This window comes from Sorex fumeus, unplaced genomic scaffold, assembly GCF_029834395.1.
Source record: "Sorex fumeus unplaced genomic scaffold, SorFum_2.1 ptg000039l, whole genome shotgun sequence".
Classification (NCBI taxonomy): domain Eukaryota; kingdom Metazoa; phylum Chordata; class Mammalia; order Eulipotyphla; family Soricidae; genus Sorex; species Sorex fumeus.
The window spans coordinates 1,010,392-1,032,476 of NW_026606096.1; the positions used below are offsets into that span (position 1 = coordinate 1,010,392).

The 22,085-nt window shown below is 48.5% G+C and overlaps 2 non-coding genes across 2 annotated transcripts; one reads left to right on the top strand and one right to left on the bottom strand.

The window, feature by feature from the left end:
* Positions 1-19,289: 19,289 nt before the first annotated feature.
* Positions 19,290-19,362, top strand: TRNAK-UUU (transfer RNA lysine (anticodon UUU)). Its single transcript has one exon. It is a non-coding gene; the product is annotated as a tRNA-Lys (tRNA).
* A 272-nt stretch (positions 19,363-19,634) lies between these two features.
* On the bottom strand, positions 19,635-19,707 carry TRNAK-UUU (transfer RNA lysine (anticodon UUU)). Its single transcript has one exon. It is a non-coding gene; the product is annotated as a tRNA-Lys (tRNA).
* Between the last annotated feature and the right edge of the window lie 2,378 nt (positions 19,708-22,085).

Genomic DNA, 22,085 nt, shown 5'->3' on the forward strand with positions numbered 1-22,085 from the left:
AATCCCCCTTGGTACAGAGGGCCCTAAAAGGTTGCTGAGAATCGAAAAGCTCCTGGGAGGCCTCCTCCCATGAGTCTGCTCCCAGTGGAAGGTTCTAGAGCCCTCCAGCGCAGCTCATCTGCATGCACAGTCTGGTGGGGGCTCTCTATTTTCTTATTTCCTGTCCCGCCTGACTCAGGGTCTCAAGAGCCAAGGCAGCTGCTGGCAGTGCCTTTCTTTATGTCTCACTTACTTGCTCTCCTCTTTCCAGTTCAACCCAAGATCCTTGAAGACTTCCCTGGTCACCTTCTAGTCTCTCCCTCCTCCTTTTACTCTCTGTGTCCGCAACACTCTGATGCTGTGTGAGATACGACTGATTCAAATGCTGGCCTGAGGTCTGTGGCATAAGAGCAACACATTTGCATGACATGGCATTACCACATCCTTTTTGGGGCCGGGGATATAGCTCAAAGGGCTTGAGTACATGCTTTGCATGCAGGAGCCCCAAATTAGATCTCCTGTAATCTAATGGTTCCTCAAGCAAAATTAGGATCCACCCCCAAGCAACTAGCTGAAAGGAAACAGGTAGTGTGGGGATCAAATCCAGGACTCCTGTCTGCAAAGGCATGTGTTTCAGCCTTTTGAGACAGCTCCCTGGCCCCAAGATTTATTTTTATATCTAGGGGCAAGGGAATAGAGCAAGGAGCCAAGTCAACTTGTTTTGCTGTTACTCTGCACCTCCTCCCACCCCTTGCCCCCATGTCTCCATCTCTTATACTCCACTGTGCACACAGCGTCTTACAGGAGAGAAAGACAGAATCCGTGTCTCATCCAACAAAGGGCACACCAGCAGAGGGTAGACCAGATGTCTGCTGGGTACATTCCCATTCCACTAGGCCTATTCATAGGGTCTTCAAGGAGCAATCGGGTAGTAACTGAAACCACTCAATGAGAGGAGACGGCTGGAGTTGCTCGTGACTGGATGAATGGGCTGCATGCAGCCCTGATGCAGGCACACAGCAGTCTAGCATCCTGGGGAGTCTCACTGAAGCATCATTCCAATGCGTGTCAGCACCATTCCAGCTTTGGATGACTTAGTTCCTCCCGGAATTAAGAACAGAGCTGTTCGCTGTTGTGACTGGAGTGAGGGTCTGAATTTTGTTTTGGTGAAAGGAAAAGAGAAGAAAGGGCAGAGAGGATCTCCAGAGGAGGAAGGCTGAGTGTAAATAGTAGTTGCAGATGGGAGGAAGGAAGCTGACCTTTGTTTTCTTCGGTACTTCGGGCCAAGTATTGTGTGTCTCATTTAAATCTCACAACATCCCCTTGAAAACGGATATTATTATCCTTATTTTATGGATAGGAAGTTAGAAAACAGGAAAAGAACTAAAGTATTTGCCCAAGGTCACAAAGTTAGTAGCAAATGATAGAATTTTGAAAGTTAAATAAAGGGGTTGGGGGACACATGCTTCACGTGTGTGGAATTCTGTGTTCCATTGTTAACACAAAAACAAATAAAAATATTGAGTTCTGAGAGATATAGCACAGTGGGTAGGGCACTTGCCTTGCATGAAGCCAACCTAGATTCAATCCCCAGCACCACATGTACAGCATTGTCAGGAGTGAGCCCTGAGCAGAGAGTCAGGGTAAGCCCTGAGTATGGCCGGATGTAGCCTAAGCCAACCAAACAACAAAATGATGACCCTTACATGAGCCCAAATTTCAGAGTCTCCCATTCTGCCATGGAGACAAAGTGCTGGAGATTTACTGGTGATCATTTTGGTAATCAATATTCTAAAAACCCCAATACTCTAAAGCATTTACTCTAAATAATACTCTAAACAATAGTCTAAAACATTCTTCTTGAAAAAAAATAAAAACAAGTAAATACACAAATAAGGGTAAAACCACCCCACAGGTGGTGTGCTGCTACTAAAAGAACCAATGAACAGGGAGAGAAACAACTGATCTAGCCACAGGCGGAAATGGGATAGAGGCAGGTCTAGGGCATCTGTGCCCTTTCCAGATTGAGCTACAGAGCCTTGCACATGGACGACTGACCCTGGTTCAATCCCCGGCACTCCACATGGTCCCTCAGTCCTGCCAGGAGGGATTCCTCAGTGCAGAGCCAGGAGTAAAACCTGTGAACTACTGGGTGTGGGAAGGGGGGAGGGGAACTGAGCTACAGGTCTGACTCCCTCACCCCTGAATTCTCCAAGAAAGAAAGGAACCCCCACCCCCAGACGCTCTCTTCGAACCTCTCTCTCATTGGTCCATTTCTTTCAGGAAGTGAAATAACCTAAATAAGGCATATACCAGAACATACCAGGTGCAAACAGATTTTGTTTTTCCATTCTCTTACCTCAAGGATTGACAGTCTCCAAATTGGTTTCTCTGGCCTTCTAAAGTATGAGGCCTTCACAGTACAACACTAATGTCACAGTGTAAGAAGGAAGTTTTTTTTTTCTTTTTTTCTTTTCCCCCCTAAGGAGAAGTTTCTGTCTCTCCCCTTCTGGACCAGACTTAAGACTCCTGCACTGGGTCTCAGTACAAGTCCCTGCCTGTTATCCCAAACCCTGAAGGTCATTAACTATTCCCCAGGGTCTGAGTTTTCCTACAAACTTTCATGATTGCTAGCATTTTCTGGAAAATTCTCCGGCTTGCCCTTCACACATGGCAACTTTTACATTAGCCTTTCTCTTTTTTTTTTCCAAGACAAACTTGACTCTTCTGAAAAGCTTTAAAACTCTTAATCCATCCCAAGGCACTTATATTCAACTTTGTATTATGGTGATTAGTGTCAGAATTTAAATACTTTGGGGGCAAGAGAGATCGTACAGTAGGTAAGGCATTTGCCTTGTACACAATCAACCTGGGCTCTATCCCCGGCAGCACATATGGTTCCACAAACCCCGCGAGGAGTGACCCCTGAGCCTAGAACCAGGGGTAAGCCCTGAGCACCACTGAGTGTAGCCCCCAAACAAAACAGAACAAAACTAAAGGCTTTATCCACACAGATGCTTCCGAGTCACAAAGCACTTCTCCCTTCCCTTCCCTTCCCTTCCCTTCCCTTCCCTTCCCTTCCCTTCCCTTCCCTTCCCTTCCCTTCCCTTCCCTTCCCTTCCCTTCCCCTCCCTTCCCTTCCCTGTTCCTAAGATGACATGATGGCAACGGTGCTCATGAGGCAGGGGTGGGAGATGGGGCTGATGACAGCTTGCGGTGCTTCGTTACTTGGCCAATCTGCTCCCTGGTTTTGCTGCTCACATGCATGCAAGTTGGGGTTCTCACAGCGCTCCCTCCTGGTCTGGCTGTGGTGCCCCTGGGGGCACTGGGTCATACTTCCTGGTTCTGGCACTTTCACTTCTTGGTCACTGTTGCAGTGCTTGCCGGAGTCACAAACCTCCACCTGTGGTGCTCACACACATATGGCTACAGTGTTGCTTGCATCCCAGAGAACCACAGACAGCCAGGATCATGTAAGTCCTACGTGGCCATGCTAGAGATTGAATTTTTGGTCTATCCTTGCAGATCAAGTGCCCAAAGCCACTGAGCTATGCCTCTAGCTCATTAACCTTAAAAGTAAAAACTATGCAGGGTGATGGAGAGATAGTAGAGGGAGCAGGTCATTTGCCTTGCACGCAGGTGACCATGGTTCAGTCCCCAGCATCACAAAAGTTCCCCCAAGCACAGCCAGAAGTGAGTCCTGAGCACAGACCTGAGTACTTCCGGGTGTGTTCCCAAAAGAGAACAAGAATAAAAATGTTGGGCCCAGTGGACAGCTCAGGCTGAGCACCTGACTCCTAGCACTGATCAGTTCCCCAGGCGTCGCCAGGTATAACTGATCACAGCCACGAAAGAGGTGCAAGCACTAGGGTCTGGAGTGCAATCCCTGGCAAGCACTCCTATGTGTAAGCACCCTAGTGGCCTCTAGCAGGCACACAACCAGAATGTGTACCAGCAACACAACTAAATGGGGTACATGAATATCATACCACAGCCAAAGGGAACGGTGATGAACCACATGGAGATGTATCAGCCAAGCATCGTTCCACACAGGGAAGGGAAGGAAGAAATAAAGAATAAAATTGTGGATTGTGGAAGGGGGTGGTTGGAGAGATAGTACAGTGGGTAGGGTGCTTGCCTTGCAATGTGTCCGACCTGGGTTGAGTCCCCAGTACCCCATATGGTCCCCCAAAAACTGCCAGGAGGGATCCTTGAGTACAGAGACAGAAGTCAGCCCTGAGCACTGCTGGGTGTGGTCAAAAAAACAAAAAGAAAGAAAAAGAAATTGTGGGACCAGGGCAGTGACCCCGTGGGGTCACATGCCTTGTACATGTGAGGTCCTGGGGTCCTGGGGACACATGCCTTTTACATATGAGGTCCTTGGTTTAGTCCCCATAGCACAGGGTGGGGAGGTGGGTAGAACCCTGCAGGCCTCCAGCAGTGCCCCTGAGCATGTCATCTGACCCGTAAAGACAGCTGAGGATCATGGGCAGTGTACCTGAGGCTCCCTGAGTACTGCCTGGGGAGCATCCCTCCAAACAATAAAAGGAATAAAAATTACCTTCATAGGTAGAGCTTATGCTTCATGTGTATTAGGCAGCCAAAAAACTAACCAAATCAACAAAACCTTCCACAAATTATCTCTTATCATTGTCTTCTTCACACAACTCAGCACAGTTTCACCTCTACCAGGTACAAGAGTTGTTAAATCCTATATTTTCTGGGTGTTCAGACTACACAGAACAGAGTTAATGCCTCTCTTTCATTGTAGAATCAGAGATTTTGGCACTGGGTGCAAAAAACAAATTAAATTGATTTTTCTGGGTAGATGCCCTCTAGCGTTTTACATTACCAGCATTTAAAGACTTTTCAGATATTCTTGGAGCAGCTCCTCTACTACCATGAATGCTGCCAAAGACAGCAGTGAGGGGCCGGAGGGATAGTACAGCTGGCAGGGCATTTTCCTTACACACAGCGGACCCAGGTTTGATTCCCGGCATCGCATATGGACCCCTGAACACCGCCAGGAGTGGTTCCTGAGTGTAGGAGCCAGGAGTAAGCCCTGAGCGCTGCTGGGTATGGCCCCAAAACAAAACAAGAAGGCAGCGAATTTAACCAGTAGACACTGATTGTGTTCTAACAGCTCCGTCAACTGGCTGTTCCAGCTTCCCAGCCCTTCCCTCTCCTCCCTGCTCCCTGAGACACTAGAAGTAGACCAGAGCCTACCCCACACTGGCCCCAAAGTGTTTGAGAGAAAGGAAGAGTCCCAAGGCTCATTTTAAGGCCAAAGCCCGAAGTGATGAAGCTGAGTGAGGAAGGTGAAGCCTGAGAGACCACACACTGAAAGTTAGGCGTCTCCCAGCAGCTGGTCAAATGTGAAAGCACAGGAAACGTTCTTGACAGAAACTGAGCTGCTCCAGTGGACGCATGGATGGTGAGAAAAGTGGAAGTGGGCAGACAGAAGTCAGACCAGCCATGGCAGCACCCTAGCCAGAATGCAACCCAGGCCAAGGACACACTCTCTTCAATCCTAGGGAAGCTGAGAGAGGTGAACAAGCTGCAGAGGAAAATGCATAAAGCTGGCAGAGGCTGCCTTCCTAGGCTTGAAGGAAAGACACCATCTCCAGTGGCAGAGTGCATGAGAAAACAGCAAGTGAAGCAAGTTCTGCAGATCCGCTGAGACCACTACAGAAGGTGGCCACCCTGGATCACGGATTTCCAACAGACGAAACAGCCTCAGGTTGAAGAAGAAGATGCCCTCTAGGGCTTTCCTAGCCAGCAAGGAGAAGACAATGCCTGGCTTCAGTGCTTCAAAGCACAGGGTGACCATTGTTAGGGGCAAATGCAGCTGGTGGCTTGAAGTTGAAGCCAATGCTCATTTCCATTCCAGAAATGCTAGGGCCCTTAGAATTATGCCCCAGCTACTCTGCCTGGGCCCCATAAATGGCAACAAAGTCGGGGTGGCAGAAGTTCTATTTACAACACAGCTTACTGAGTTTGTTGTTGTAATGAGGTGCTTGGGGAGGGAATCTCACAGCTCAGTGTCCGGGCTGTGTCAGGAATTGGACCCAGAGCCTCATGCAATGCCCATGCTCCCCCAATCCTCAGAAACTCTGCTGAATATTTTGACTGTTTTTTAAAATACCAAACATTTTTAAATTAATATTTTTATTTTGAGATTCACTGCTTAAAGTTCTTTCGAAACATTTCTGCTCATTGACCGAGGACCTGCTGCCCCAAGTGCTCTGAGTGAGACATACAGGGAAAGGAAGGTTGTTTCTGAGCCTGCCGACACCAGACATCCTGCAGCCTGTGGATCCAGGAGGCCCTGCAACCTTCAAGGCTTATGATCTGAGATACTTGTTTTGTTAGCCTTTACCTGCCATAGAGGTTCCTCTGATGGATCTGAGCAAAGTAAATTGAAACCCCCTGGAAAAGATGCCCTATTCTAGATGTCACTAAGATTATTTGTATGGGGCCTGAGAGATAGTACAGGGGTTAAGGCACTTGCCTTGCATGCAGCCAGATCCCAGTTCCACTCCTGGTAGGGTGGATGATTTCCTGAACACTCGCAGGAGTGAACTCTGGGCTGAGAACCAGGAATAATTCCTGAGCACTGCTCAGTATGGTCCCACACCCGCACTCCCCAGAAAAGAGAATATTTGTAATACAGCACAGTGGTTAAGGTGCATGCAAGGCATGTATCCCACCTCACCTCAATCTTGGGCACTGCATTATCCCAAGTGTCACCTGATGTAGTCCCAACCACCACCAGAATAATATTGAGGGTCTGAGTAGCACCACAGGGTCTGAATAGCACCACAAACTGAGGCCCCAGATTCTGGCCCATTTGGCTCCAGCACGATTCACTGATTGTGGTCCCCTGAGCACTTCTTGGCAAGTTTCTGCCTCCCCACCCAACCCCACATATACAAAGAATATTTGCCACCCAGGGGAAGAATTCCAAATATCAAAATTAATACGAATTTGGAAGAAGCCCTCCAGAAAGACTTTGAGGGGTTTAGACTCCAGTGCAGAGGAGAGCACTAAACAGCAAGGGCCCTAGAAGAACCACCTTCGAGAAGGAGGATGTGGCTGAATTGCTGCAACCTCACAACAAATCATTAGCATGGGAGGCGGGGAGATGGTTCCAGGAACTGGAGCGCACGCTTTGCATATGACACGCCAGCTTCCATCCCCGGCACTACACGGTCCCCGAGTGGCCCCAGAGTGGGGTCCTAGTAGTTCCAGCATTGCTGGGCCCCACTAGCAATGGGTTGAACATCAGTGGGAATGACCTTAGGATTCCCCAAACTCTACCTAGAAGACCAGTCACCTCAATGATCCACAAAAACCAACCACTTAAAGATGACACAACCCTCCCCCACATCTTTACTGCGATAGTAAATGCAGTTCTGTTGACTAGTTCTTAGATTCTGTTGCTTTCGGTGTTTTGTTATTCACCTATTATGCTTCTTTATATCCCACATACAAGAGACATCAGCCTCTGCCTGTCCCTCTCCTATCAGCTCTCATCTCAGTTTCTATCTAACCCTAACCTAAACCTCAGCTCTCCCATTTGTGAGGAGAAAAGATAACCCCTTCACCAACAGTTTCCTCCAAAGATGGGATAGGGGGTGAACACTGAAAATAATGCCTGGGATCAGAGACATAGCTCAATGGTCTAGACGGTAGGCTTTGCATGCAGAAGGTCTGGGTTCAATCCCTGATACCACATGGTTCTCTGAGCACTGTTAGGAGCAACCTCTGAGTACAGAGCTGGGAGTAGCCTTGAGCATCACTTGGTATGGCCTCAAAATCAAAAAATAAAATAAAACACTAACGTTTGGGCTCTGGATATAACTCAGTGGTAGAGCATATATGCCTTGAATTGGCCAGGCTTTGGTTTCAATCTCAGCACTATAAGTAAATAAGTAAATCAAAGGACGATGTTTAAAAAGCTCTGGGTGGACAGACATGCCAAGCAGGCCACTTTCCTTCATAGTGTGCTCCTGTTTTAATGAATACTGGAGCTTTTGATCAAGCGGCTCCATTTTGCATTTCTTCTCGGGAACATCTACAGGGGGATAATCCAAATAGCACTTCAGAGAACTGGCCAAACCTTTGGAACTACTCTCTCTCTCTCCCAAAGTCTCTTGTCAAAAAACTCTCTCTCGCTTTCAGTTAAATCTGCCTTCCTGAAGTCCAGTGAAAATCTCCTTTCCCTGACCATAACATTCCTTGGGAAAACACCACGCATGACCTTCCTTCCAGGTTCCCATAAAACTCAGTGAGCAAACAACCTCTCCCTCCTTGCTCAGATATGAAAGTACAGGACACCTCTGCTCAGTTTCACTTCCTTTGCCCCGGAAGACAAATAGGACGGTCAGTCAAGAATAGGACAGATACTTTGCATTCAGAAAAGTGGGGTTCCCAAGAGATGTCTTAATCATCGAAAGGCCGCACAAGTTTGAAGGTCCTCTGAGGTCTTAGGCAGGAAGAGTTCTTGTCTACCTGGCAAGGTAAACTACCATGGTTTCTCAAATCGAAATCTCCAGCTATCCTTTCTCACCCTTAAGCCTTCTGGTTGGTGGCCAAGGAAACCAACCAGACACAGAGAGAGTAAGAGACGTGGCCAGAATTAGCTCCATACAAGTTCTCTGGATAGGCATGGCTTAGCCAGGGCGTGTGGAACTGCAGAGATGCCCGCTGTACTCTCCCGTGTGTGTGGAGGATGAAGTTGGATCTAAACCCTAGCACAGAGCCAACAGAGACAGATTTCGATGAAGGTGTACGGCATAGTTAAAGAACCATGAGGAAGAGAAATCCCTAGAGTTTCTAGAATGAGGGTTGGCTTGGCTTGAGAGAGGGCAGTCTAGGAAGAAGGGAGATGTGGTCTGGAGGGAGAGTACGGGGGTTAAGGCACTCGGCTTACACGCAGCTGATGCTGATGTACCACCCTCCCACCCCGCAAAAAAAAAAAAAAAAAAAACCAGTTAAAATAGAAGGAGGGAGTTGAACAAGGTTGCTGAGAAGGTACACGGGCCAGAGCCATAAAGCCAAGGTGGCAGGATAAGAGTGTCCTAAGAGGCAAAAATGATCTTTGGCTTCTCTTTTATTTATCTGTTTGGTTTGAGGACCACACCCGGTGGTGCTCAGGGCTTTCTCCTGGCTCTCAGCTCAGGGAGAACAAACCCAGGTCGGCCCAGTGCAGGGCAAACATCTTACCCACTGCACTACCTCTGCAGCTCCCACCTTTAACTTCTCTCTGATATTCTACAGGGCTGCGGCCAGTTACAGTTTGTTGCAGGAAATTGAGAGGAAGAGAAAGGGATGAATTGCTAAAGACCCTTTGGGCCATCAGTTCTGTCTTCTGCTTCAAGGCTACAGGGAGTCTTCTCTTCCTTCTCTATACCTTGGAGACCTCTGCAGTGTCTTCAGGATCTACAACCTCTTCAATCAGTGGGTGGAAATTTGGGGTGAATGAAAGAATTCCCCAACAAAGGAGCCGCTGATAGGGTGAACAGATAATTCTCAAAAGACAGGTTCTTTCACCGGTCACACTGATCTGTGAGGCGAGTGGAAAGTTCCAGCGCTGCTAATCGTGTGACCTTTGGAGTCACTTCTTCTCCAAGGAAATGAATGCCAGTTGTAATGTATTAGGCACTCATGAGCCATGCATTGAAGCAGACCTTGGTTTTATGAAGCAGACACAAAACAGAATGGAAATTCCAAATAAGAGCTTTGCTTCAGTTATCCTGGGTTGCTCAAGTCCCAACCCTTTTGCTAGAGCTTCCTAGAAAGTGGTAAAATCACGATATATAGATTTTTAAGTGTTCTTACATGGGAAGTTGGGATATGAATAAGAAAATAGAGAAAGGATGGCAAAGCAGGAGCACAAGGAATCTAAACATTTACCCCTTGACCCCAAACCACAGGGATTGAAGGTTCTAGGGTGGAGTAGAACTGGGAAGAAAGTTGACCTCCTTCCTGGGTCCTCGACCTTGAGCAGCTTTTTATCTCAGGCATGCCCTGGCTGGTGACAGCGTCGGGCAGGCAAGTCCAGGCATACTGCAGCTCCGCTACCTCTGTGTTCTCCCCAAAGACCACAACTGCCTGTTGGTGGCATCAAGCTTAGAGCAGGGGGTCTCCAATGAGATCGCCAACTCTAAATCCATCCTTCTCAATGACTAGCAGGCTGGTACCCATGAGCATGAACTCTACCTTGCGTATTGACCAGCCTTTGAAGCATAAATTTTAATGTTTCCCAAGGTGGGTGATACTGCTCCCTAAGGTGGTGCTGGAAAAATGTAGGGTAGCAGCCTGGGGGGCAACTGCACTTTGCAAAGTTCGCTATCCAAAGGGCATTTCTTTTTGTTCTGAAAAGGGGGTGGTAGGCCAGATACATTTGGGAGCCCCGGCATATATCCTTCCCCAAACCCTGACAGATATTGAGCACTGTTTTCCCTTCCAGATGCCATCACAGCAACTCTATTTAAAGAAAAACACTTAGGAACCGGAGGCATAGTACAGGGTTTGTTTTTGCATGTAGCTGACTCTGGTTCGATCCCCAGCACTACCTATTGCACCTATTGCACCCCTCATCCCCATCACCAGGAGTGAGCAGAGAGCCAGGAGTAGCCCCTGAGCACTGCCAGGTATGACAGGAGGAGGAGGAAGAGGAGGAGGAGGAGGAGGAGGAGGAGGAGGAGGAGGAAGAGGTAGAAGTTACTTTTGTATTATCACATCACTCCTTTTCCCTCTCGATTTTACTTTGTGGCAAGCAATATTATTAATTTTTATCCTTAAACGGGGTTAGAGAACTAGTTCAAGTTGTGCAAGACCCTGGGTTTGATCCCGGCAATGCACACCACACCTCCGCCCCCAGCACCACTCCGGGTGACCTCAACGTGGACACAAAAGAAATAAAAAAACAATGCTAGGAGCCAATGGTCTTTCCTCCCCATTTTACAGACATGCAAATTAAACCACAGACCGGCTACCCAGATGTCTTTTCTCACAGATCTAGAAAGTCAGTGATACCAGGACTCAAAGCCAGGCCCTGAGACACAGAGCCCAGCCCATCCACCTTCTTCTCTACTCTCCTGAAGTATCCATCACATTCCCCCATTTTGGAGTACAAGGAACACTGAAGGCGCATTGCATGGCCAGTTACAGATCTCCAAAGAGAACAGAGATCCCACATCGTTCCATTTGCAATGCTGTCCAGCCTGAAGGACCAACACCTACAAAGTACCAGGCCTAGGAGGAGTAGGGAAACCACCAAAAAAGAGACCAGGGGGCCACCAGGATGTGGGGAATCTGCTAAAGTGATGGTAGGTGTCGTGGCAAAGACCACTGGCATTGCAATCCCAAAGGAATGCTAGGGGGAAAGCATGAGGTCCCTGATAGGTGGAGCCTCCTACCCCTGCATCCCCCATCCTCCCTTAATCCCAGGCTTCCTGGGAGAAGCAAAATGGAGAAGGCTCTGGGTAAGACGGGATTCAGAAACACACGTGTGCACATTCAACAGCGTGCCCAGAGCCATGAAAATCAAATGGTGCACACTCCCACAGGCTGAAGGAGAAGCAGCCACAGCCTGAGCCTGGGACTCGGGCAAAGGCACCATCCAGTCACTGGCCCTGGGCTGTAGGCAGAGCTACAAATGTATGGCTCCTTCATTTTTCTGCGGACACAGCCCCTTGCCAGACTGCCAGGCCTGGAGGAGCTGTCGTTCCAAATCCTCTCTCTCTGGGAGCTGGACAGAGAGAGGAGGACTTGGGGATCAGGTTTGCCTCCCCCCTTTTCCCACACCCCCAACCGTGTCACTTCCAAATCTTTCCAGGGCCAAGTGCAAAGAGTAAGTTTTCATTCAGAAACCAAAACAGGGTTGGAATTCAGGGCAAATTGCTTACATCTGCTTGGACACATCCCAGAGACTCAGGTAGTTGGGAGAGAGGCGAGGCGGTGTTGGCCTGCTTCTCCAGGGAAGCAGGGTAGCTGTGTACTAAGGAATCCGGTGCCATGCTGGGACAGTCAGCCTGGGATATCAAATTCCCCAAGGAGTGAAGCAAAAAGAAAAAAAAAAAAAAAACCCAGGGCAGCTGCAAACAATAGAGTCCAGGCCAGCGGCGTGGCTGGTGGAAGTGGGGCAGAGAGAGGACCCTCGCTGTGGATGAAGACGCAAGGAGACAGAATTGGCCTGAAGCAGCGAGAGCAATGGCAGGTTGCGCGCACACGCGCGCGCACACACGCGCACACACACGCGCGCATGCACACACACGCACACCCTCAGCCTACTAGGGTGTGTGCAGCAACCTCATCCCTTTGGTAACGTCTTCCCCAATCCTGGAGCCTGCCCAACCCCTGCGCTCCCCACCCCAGCCCGGCTGGCAGCGTCCCTTGGGCTGCCTGCTGCTGCCATAGCTCCCCAACATCAAACCCCAGCTCTGGTCCTGGGGAAAGGAGAGACAAGGAGCGGCCAGCGAGCACCGGCTGCAGCCGCGCGTCCTGACACCGGGGCAGCCGGTCCTGCCCGCGCCCCGCTCCACGGGAGCCCTGTCCCCCAGGCCAGACGCCCGCTTCCCACCAGCCGCGGGCGGAAACACCACCCCCACGCCAGGGGCGCGTTTTGTTTCATTTCTCATCTTAAGCAAACCAACCCGAGCCCCCCTTGGGCTGGTTCGGATCGCCCGAGCCGCAAGGGGAGCCAGGAAGTGCGTTGGCTCAGCGAGCAAGGCAAAGGGAATGGGTGGGTGGGTCGATGGGTGGGTCGGGGGGGAGCCCGAGCCGCCCCGAAACTGCGGTGGGGGTCGGCAACCTGCTGGGCGCTGCGTTCCCGAGCCCGGGCTCCGGCCGCGTCCGCCGCGCGGCCCCGGGAGCCCCCGGGGCTCGGTCCATTGTTGCGCCGCGGCCGTTGCCAGGGTGGAGGGAGCGCCCCCGACCCCGGCTGACCCCGCACCCCCGCGATCCGCGGCCCGCGTCCTACCTGTGCTCGCGGCGGACTCTCGGGCCGGCCCCGACGGCCCGTGGGCTCGGTGACGTGGGCTGCTCCGCGCCGCAGCGCCCGCGATCGGGCCCCGCGCGGCTCGGCCGGCCGCGCACCGCCTGCTCCCGGGCCGCTGCCCAGTGTGGGCTCCACGCGGCCAGCGCCGGCCCTGGGGTCCCGGAGGGTGGGGTGGGGTGGGGGTGAGGGGGTGAGGGCCAGCTGGGGGCGGTGGCGCGGAGTGGGGGGGGGCGTGCTCCGGGCCGAGAGCGTGCGCGAGCCCCGCACTCAGGCCACCCCGGGTGAGACAATAGCGGCGGGCGAGAGGGGCGCAGCCATCTCCCGGAGACCCGGCGCACTGCACGGCCACCGGGCGCGGCCAGCCCCGCCGGGACTCCGCCGCAGCGCCCAGGCGGCCCGACGCGAGGGCGGGGCGCGCCTGCACCCCGAGAGCGGCGCCCTCCACCTCGCCCGGGCCGCCCGCCCCTGCGCGCCCCTCCCGGCGCGCTGGCGGGGACTCGCGCCTCCGGAGCCCCGGCGCCGGGATTGCCGCTTCCCACTCCGCCGAGGTGCGCGCTGCAGCCGGTCGCCTCTTTCCCTCCGTGCCCGCGGGGAGACAGGTCATCCCGGCGGCTGGGAGAGAGATTTGAGGTCCGCTTGGGGGGGGGGGGGGGCGGGTTGTCTGTCTGCGGGGACTCCTCGTCCTTTGGACACTCCTCGTTCCTTTGGACAGGGATGCTAACCCGAGGATGCTCTAGGGGTGCTTGGGGGTCGAGAGTGGGGGCGGCTGCTCCGAGCGTTGCCTATTGAGCCTCCTTCGTTTTTCCATTTGCTCAAGTGGGTCGTTCCGAACTGAGCCCCCAAATAGCAATCAGCAATCAGCCACCTAGGAAAGGAGACCAGCTCCCCTCCGCCCCCCACCTCATTCTGATAAGGTGCGTTCTTCCTCCACCTCCATTTCTGATAAGAAACCCTCTGCCCTAAGACTTAGACGCCACGTACCTTTGGGCAGTGGGAGAATTCTCCTAAAGGCCCAACCCCTCAAAAAAAAAAAAAAAAAAAAAAAAAAAAAAGAACACACACACACACACACACACAGTCACAGAGTTGGCCGGAACCTCACTTGCATTTAGTTTGCCCAAGAGTATTCTCAGCTCAAAGTTCCTTCTCCCCAGTACCTTTCACCTTCCTTTCTCACTGGTCGGTAGCCAGCCGCACCTGCCTGCTTCTCAGCTTCGTGCTCTGCAGGTATCCGGATCTCCAGACTCCGGGCCAGAGTTTCCATGGAAACATCTGGCGGTGTCTCCTTGCCAGGTCTCAAAGAAATCGTTGCTAAATCGTTGCTACTGCTCCAGTCTGTTTGGGGTTAACAAGGGAAAAAAAAAGGAGGCAGGTCTTTTAAAAATATATGGAAGCTGTTTCTTCATTGATCTCAAACTGCAACAAACGGAAGTTGTAGATTCATAGAATGATTGAATTGGCAGAAACCTTAAGGGCTAATTAGGACAGTTATTGGCTGAGAAGGGAATTTGAAGAACCAGAGAGAGAAGTTCTAGACAGGGAAGAAAACACTATTAACAAGTGTATGCACAATACAGGTGGATTGAGGGGAGGATGCTATTTAGTTCCAGAAAATAATCTTGCCAATGTCAGGGACCCTCAGGGGACCACATAAGATGTCAAGAATTGAACTGGGGTCTGCTACATGCAAAGCAAGTGTTTTACTCCCTGAACTCTTCTCTCTCTCTCTCTCTCTCTCTCTCTCTCTCTCTCTCTCTCACACACACACACACACACACACACACACACACACCCCTCTACTGTATTTTTTGAAGAATATTTGTGGAAGAGGAAAGAGGGCATATCAAAAAGTGTAAATTTTGTCTATAGGTAACAGAACACTTGGGATGCAGGTAAGTGGAGTTAGAGTGATGTGGTCAAAAAAATCTCTGACATTATAACAGGAAGATCTGAGAGATCTCAGCATACCTTCAGACCCATTGCCAGTAGAGACTGACAAAAACTAGAACCTGTGATGAAAAACATATTAAACCAAGACCCAGTGGGTTAAGGAGTAATAGAAACCCCTGAAAATAGACCACTCTTTCTGGAAACTTAGCAGATCAGGAGGAGAGCTATAAGTTATAAGACAGTGGAGAGGGAGAGTACAAGATCAAGGGGACAAATTTTGTTTTTTCTTTTTTCAGTGGGAAATATTTGAACTCAGGTTTAAGTCAAGACAATGAGCGTATGAGGGTTTAAATGCTCATATCTGAGGAAAGAGGGAGCGACCATGGAGACAGTCCCAGGGGAGGTGGGAGGTAATACTGGGGTATCTCTAAATGGAAGGGTGCATGAGCAGATGCAGGTGGAGTCTGGAGACCCTAAAACTTCAGGGTTGGAAGTTGAGAGCACTGGTGAAAGACCTGCTGAAAGAGAAGGGGTCAAGACGGGGTTGAGGACTTGAGTGGCTGTGGTTAAAATAGCTGCTGACAGGAATGAGATTCCCACCGCCTTAGAGCAAGAAACTGGACTTGCCAGCGAGTCAGCCCTGGCCCACAAGTTCCAACGCAGAGCCTGATGAGCAGAACATTCCCATTTCTCCTGCTGTCATTCTCTCCAGAGAGAGAATGTCCACTCGGGGTCAGGACAATTGACATACTGATAAAGGAGTCAGACGGCTTCTGGCAGAAGCATGAAGCTGACGAAAGGTGGGGATCCTGAATAATTGGGGGCTCAGGGCTCTCTCCAGACCTGTTTCTTCCAGGACCCCAGCCAGAGTGATCTTTCCAAAGCAAACATCTCTTTTCCTGGCTGAAAATCAGTGTGGAAGTTCCGTGGGAGCAGGAAAGTCTTGCTTTGTTTTGTTTTGGGTTATACCCGGCAATGCTCAGGAGTTACTCCTGGCTTGGTGCTCAGGAATTACTCCTGGTGGTCCTTGGAGAACCATATGGGATGCCAGGGACAACATATATAGGGCTGGGGTCAGAGACATAGTATAGCCAGTAGGTGCATGTAATTGACTTGAGTTCCATCCCTGGCAAACAGCCAACCTGAGTGTGATCCCCAACATCCCATAACACCACCAAGGAGTGAATCCTGAGTACAGTCAGGAGTTACCCATGAGCATCGCCAGGTGTGTACCCCCCCCAAAAAAAAAACCCCAAAAAAACAAAAAAAAGGGAGGAAGTGGTTAAAACAAAAGGATGGAGGTGGCTACCTGTGATAAATCTATTCATGGCTAGGACTAATCTGTAAAATTTGAAATAAAATTGAAAAGTGCACTCTTTTAAAAATTCTTCACTAGGGGGCCTAGCTTGCCTTGAACACAGCCAACCTGGGTTCTATCCTTAGCATCCCACGTGGTCCTCTGAGCTCTGCCAGGAATGATTCCTGAGTGCAGAGCCAGGAGTGGAGTAACCCCTGAGCATCGCCAGGTGTGACCCCAAAACAAGAAATAAAATTCTTCACAATTTTTTGAAAAGTTTTGAAAATATTAAAAAAAATATTTTTTGAAATTTTTTGAAAAAGTTCCAGATATCTTTGAAAAATGAATGAATATTTTGGCTGGGATAGGATGCTTCGTGTTCAGGGAACCATATGGGATGCCAGAATCAAATCCAGGTCAGCCACTTGCAAGGTAAAGAGCCTTACCTCCTGCACTATGGTTCTGGGCTCTCACCAGTTCTCTTGAGCATCTGTTGATTCTTCCCAGGCTCTCGTATCCCCTGAAGCTTTTCAATGAATGGTCCAGGACACTTAAGATTATATGGTTCTCTCACATTTCTCCCAGTGTCTGAGCACAATTCTCGGGCCATTAGCCTAACTGGATTCTGAGAGAGGAAGGTAATGGGAGGGTGGGGGGGGGCAGGTAGGAGGCCCCTTACAAGGCCGTAAGGAGATATTGTAGATCTTTGAGAAGACATCAACATCTGGCATTGGTGTGGGAATTCCTGGGAAAGAATCAGAATTCAACCTTCCCCCTCTGCTGCCCCCAAATTCCAAGGAGATGTACATTCTGGCTCTTGGATTTAATCACATTCAACATTCAAGTCACAATATCCAGCCACCCCGCCACTGGGGGAGCCTCAATGAAAAGACCTGCCCTCGCCTTCCACTTGGGGACCCCAAGTGCAGGTGGACACCGTTTACTGCCTGCAGGTGCATCCACTTAAGGCAAGGCTGGTGGAAAAAATTAGTAGGGAATTTAAGCTTAAGAAATAGGAAGGGGGCGGGGTCTGAGTGGGCGGGTAACACGGCCAATAGAGGACTCGTGGGCTTAGACTGCCCTCTAGGGGAAAGTTCGGTTTCACTGTCCGGAGTGAGAGCTGGACGCGCAGTGAGGCCGCGGGACCGCCTGTGAGAAATGACGCACAGATCCCGGTCCCCTCCCGCAGGACTTTGCACAGTTAAGTCACGTTTGCAATTCAACGTCCCAGTCTTTCGCCTTGGTCGGAGAAAATCATTCTGCTTAGCTTGAAGGAAATCCACGTGGCACCCGCACCCTGGTCCCCAACTAGCCTTCACCATCCCTTGGTACCACTGCGCTCTGTCGTGGAAACGGTTGTTACTCAGTTAGCAACTTGATGGGTTAATTCGTCCGTCCATCTCCTTAACAGCTGGTTTATCATCCCGAAGAAAAGCGAACTGGACGTTCCAAAGCCGTGGGGCTGCCTTTGCTCTGATCCCTTTAAGGGGGTCTGGGCCGACTCTGCTCGTCTCATTCATCAGCTAGTTTTTTCCCCGTCCCATACGGCAGGTGTTCCAGCTGTCCGAATCCATAAGGGACTGTCATTTCGGTCCAGCTCACTACAGTTTCTTGAGTGACTAAACTCAATGCTGAGTATGTGCTTTTCTCTCCGAAAACTCAAGGGCCTACCCTCTTTTTATAACCCGTCCTTCTGTCCAGTGGCATCTCCTGCCACTTGTGTTAGAACTTTAATTACTGCACTTATAAATTATCAGTGTGTATGTCTGCTTTCTTTCCTAGACAGCGAGTAGCCTCCCTTACATGTCTTATTGACTCTTAGAAAAATGTATTGAATCACCGTGAATTACAGTGTTACTAAATTATTCATGGTTGGGTTTCAGGTGTGCAGTGTAGGAACACCAATCCCTTCACTAGGTTCGTCTTCCCTCCACCACTGTACCCAGGTTTTTTTTTTTTTAAGTAGAGAATGTAAACCATAAGAGATGATCAATAAATACTTATTCAATTAAACCATTCCTTCTAATTTAGAGTCTGTTTCTTCTCATCTTACAGTGGCATAAGTAACCAAATGGTAAGACTTTTGGAAGGTCTCATTTTAATTTCCCTCATTTATAAATATGGAAACATAGACTTGTTCAGGATCACACAATATGCTGGTTTTTGTTTTCAAAGAGTCAGACAATTGCAGGAAAGAAATTTCTCTAACGAATGCTGAGCTATTTTGTTGTTCATTGTATTCTGGTCCTTAGGATCCCAGAAACAAAAGTAAATTTCCTTATCAGACTTTGAAACTTCATAATCCTGTGTTATGCATCCTTCTTTATCAAGGTTAATCAAATTGATTTTAGGAAATGCTTGACTAATCTGGAAATTTTTATCCTTAATACTTCAAGTCTCAACCAGTGGTGTTCACTCATTTAACTTTAGAAGGATTTTTCCAGTGAGCCTCACTTGAAAACTACAAATTGCCTTGAGAAGGGTGTAAGACAAAAATCCAAGCAAAATCTAAAGGTCTAAACCCCAAAGCCCACAGTGTTAATTCTGACCCATCCACTTTTTCGTCATTTTAATTTTTCTAATTAGCCCTCTATTCATGAATCAAACATATCTTTCCTTCTTTTGTGGTAAGGAGTGCTTATTAAACAAAAATGCAGGTTTTTTTATTAAAGAAAAAGAATATTGTAATGTTACCCAGTACACTTTCAGTAGCACAGCAAAAAATCAGGAAGTTTTATCACAGAAATGTAAACAAAAGAATTGTATTAGAGATGTTAATTTAAAATTCTCTGAATTTTAAGTATTCTTTTTTGTTGCCTTTTAAAAAAATCACTGCCAAATTTAGTCATAGAATTTGGGAGCTAATTAAATATGAACTATTTTTAAAACTTGACACGTCTTAAAGTAAATGGATAAGAAAAGAGAAGACATTGCTTTATGTAATTATGTCCATAAGTACTTTGGCTTAAACTAGAACATAGCTTTGTTAGTTTGTAACTTAGCTCAAAATATTGATCCAAACTAGTCTGATTTAAACTAGAATCCAAATTTAGTTTCTAAGAAACAATTCATTAGAACTATATTAAGTAAACCAGAGATGAGCACATTTTTCAGAGCGCCCGGATAGCTCAGTCGGTAGAGCATCAGACTTTTAATCTGAGGGTCCAGGGTTCAAGTCCCTGTTCGGGCGTCTGGCTTTTGCCACCCCTCCCCCGATATCCTCCCCACGCTGAAGCCACCTTCATTTTAATTGCATTCGTGCATTGATTTCAAAACTAGCTCGAAAACGTTCCCAGGGAGAGAAAAACGACTGTAAAATTGCCGAATTGCTTCTCCAACATATGGCGGGATTTTGTTTCTACGGTAGGTTTTTTTGCAGGGCGCTTTCTCGACCCAAATCCTTTTTAGGTTGTAATTGTCAGGAAAGAAGAAAAAACGAACCCACGCCGAGCTAAAGAAGAGCGCCCGAACAGGGACTTGAACCCTGGACCCTCAGATTAAAAGTCTGATGCTCTACCGACTGAGCTATCCGGGCTCTCACGACACAGCCTGCGCGCGGCTATGTCTTACATAAGAATGCGGAACCTGGTGCAGCCGCTTCCCTCCACCCTTTGTGCATTTGGTGCAACTGCTTTGTGCGGTTGCTTTGAATTCGAAAAACGTATATTCTTGCGCTTAAGAAAAGCAAATTGCCCCAAATATTCAGAGCTACGAGATATCCGTGTGCACAGTTGCCCTTAATAGGGAGGCTTCTTCGAGTTGCAGCCTCGCGAATAAGTGCAGAATTAAGAGAACGGCAAAGAATATTCTTGCAGAAGCGGCTGTACTGAAAGCGTGTTTATTTTACCACTGCTACGGGGGGCGGGGGATTCTAATAGAAAATAGAAATAGTCATTCTGAAGCCACTGGGTTTTATTGTGCAGTTTTTACAATGGGAGAACGTACTTTGCACAAGGCTAGTGGGATGATCCTGTAGGACCCCTGAAGGTGTCCAAGTAATTAAACATGACGCATCCCTGGAGGCAGAAACTAAATCAGTGGGACAGGAAAGCTGAATTTGCCAAAGAGATCTCATTGGTTGCGGCGGTGTGGAAGTCTCCACAAACCTCCAGAGTGGTGGGTAATCTGAGCACTGTCCTCACTAAGGGACTGACCTTGAGAATTTTGTTAAGTGGTATTTCTTTCTCTTAATTTTATTCTTAACTGCTTTAGGAATGAATGCTCTGGTCCAGCAATTCCACTTTTAGGAATTTGTCCTTAAAAAGTAATCAGGGACTTAAAATGATGAGAGAGAGAGAGAGAGAGAGAGAGAGATTTTAAAAGACTGGATTACCAGAGAGGTCCTCATTATACTTTAACTGGAAAAATGGAAAATACATAAATGGGAAATAGCTATGTAAATTATGGGGCAGCCCTTATACGGTGTTATGCAAGTACTAAGAGTTGTGTTATGGAAGAATGAAACATGGTAAGCATTGCACAATATTGTTAGATTAAGAAATATTTCAAATAGTTTTTATTTTCTATGTCTACATATGTCTATATAGATATTTATATATACAGAAAAACTGAAAGTGTCAATGTTTGTCACTGCCTGGTTCTGAGGGTAGAGGCCCTGACTGAATCCTTACTACCCCTCTGGGATTTAGAGCAAGTTGTTCCTCTCTTTCAGGGCAATAGGATAATTCTGAGAATAAAATGAGATACTATATACATATATGTAAATTATTAAAAAACAGTGTCTAACAGAAAGACACAACGGCAAGGATACAGCGGGAACCATCCTGGGAATTCTGCTCTCTCCTTTTCTGACACCTATTTTCCCTTCAAGAAGGAATTTGCAAGTTTGACTGGAGTGAAGAGAGAGAAAGGGAATTGAGAAAGCTGTCAATATTTGGGATAATAATTTCTTGGGGGAAAAAAAACAACGCCAGGGAGCCGGAGTACAGCGGCTAGGGCACTTGCCTTGCATGCCACTGACCTGAGTTTGATATCTTGCATCCCATATGGTCCTCTGAGCACTGCTAAGAGTGATTCCTGAGTGCAGAGCCAGGAGTAAGCCCTGAGGTGTGGCCCCCAAACAAAAAAAGTAGTTATGGTTTATTTGTATTATAGTATATTGTTTTGTTGTTGGTAGAAGACATGAGACTCACAAGGAAGCAGGTTCCACGGTGGCTTCTGTGGAGAGAGAGAGAGATGGTGGCCTTGAGAAGGGAGTTTGCCACTTTCCTCTGTACCTACCCCAGTCACCGGGGTAGTGCCTGGGGAGATCTAGGACAGATGAATCTGCAATAAGCCTGTGTATGGTCCAGACCTCTGTTCACGAGACCCAGGAAATGGGAAATGTGCTCTATTTCTTTGTTTGTTTTGCTTTGGGGCCACAACAGATGATGCTCAGGGGTCACTCCTAGCTCTGAACTCAGGAATTAGTACTGAGGGTGCTCGGTGGACCTATGGGATGCCAGGGATCAAACCCAGGTGGTCCTCAAGTAAAGCAAACACCCTCCCTGCTGTACTGTTTCCAGCCCCTGGGAAATGCACTCTCAAGCACACATCATAGATAATAGATGTCAACAAAAACTTCTCTTCTGCCAAGTTAATTTATACAGTTTTCCCAAACTGCTCCCCAAAGTCTGTTACTAGAATGATTGCCAAGCAGGAGAGATTGGAGCTATTGATGCTCTTTGATAATCTTAACATGGCCTTTGTTCCAGCAGTGGAGTCTCTATTCCCAGGGGGTCCAGCTATGCTCTGGGTCTGGAATTCTGCATTTCAGTAGTCCTCTGGGTCTTCTCACATAGGTCTTGTGTCTCAAAGGCCTTTGGGCTGGTTTGGGTTCTAGACAGTATTTTTTCCAGTATATAGTACTAGTGCATGCGAGCGATAGCACAGCGGGTAGGGCGTTTGCTTTGC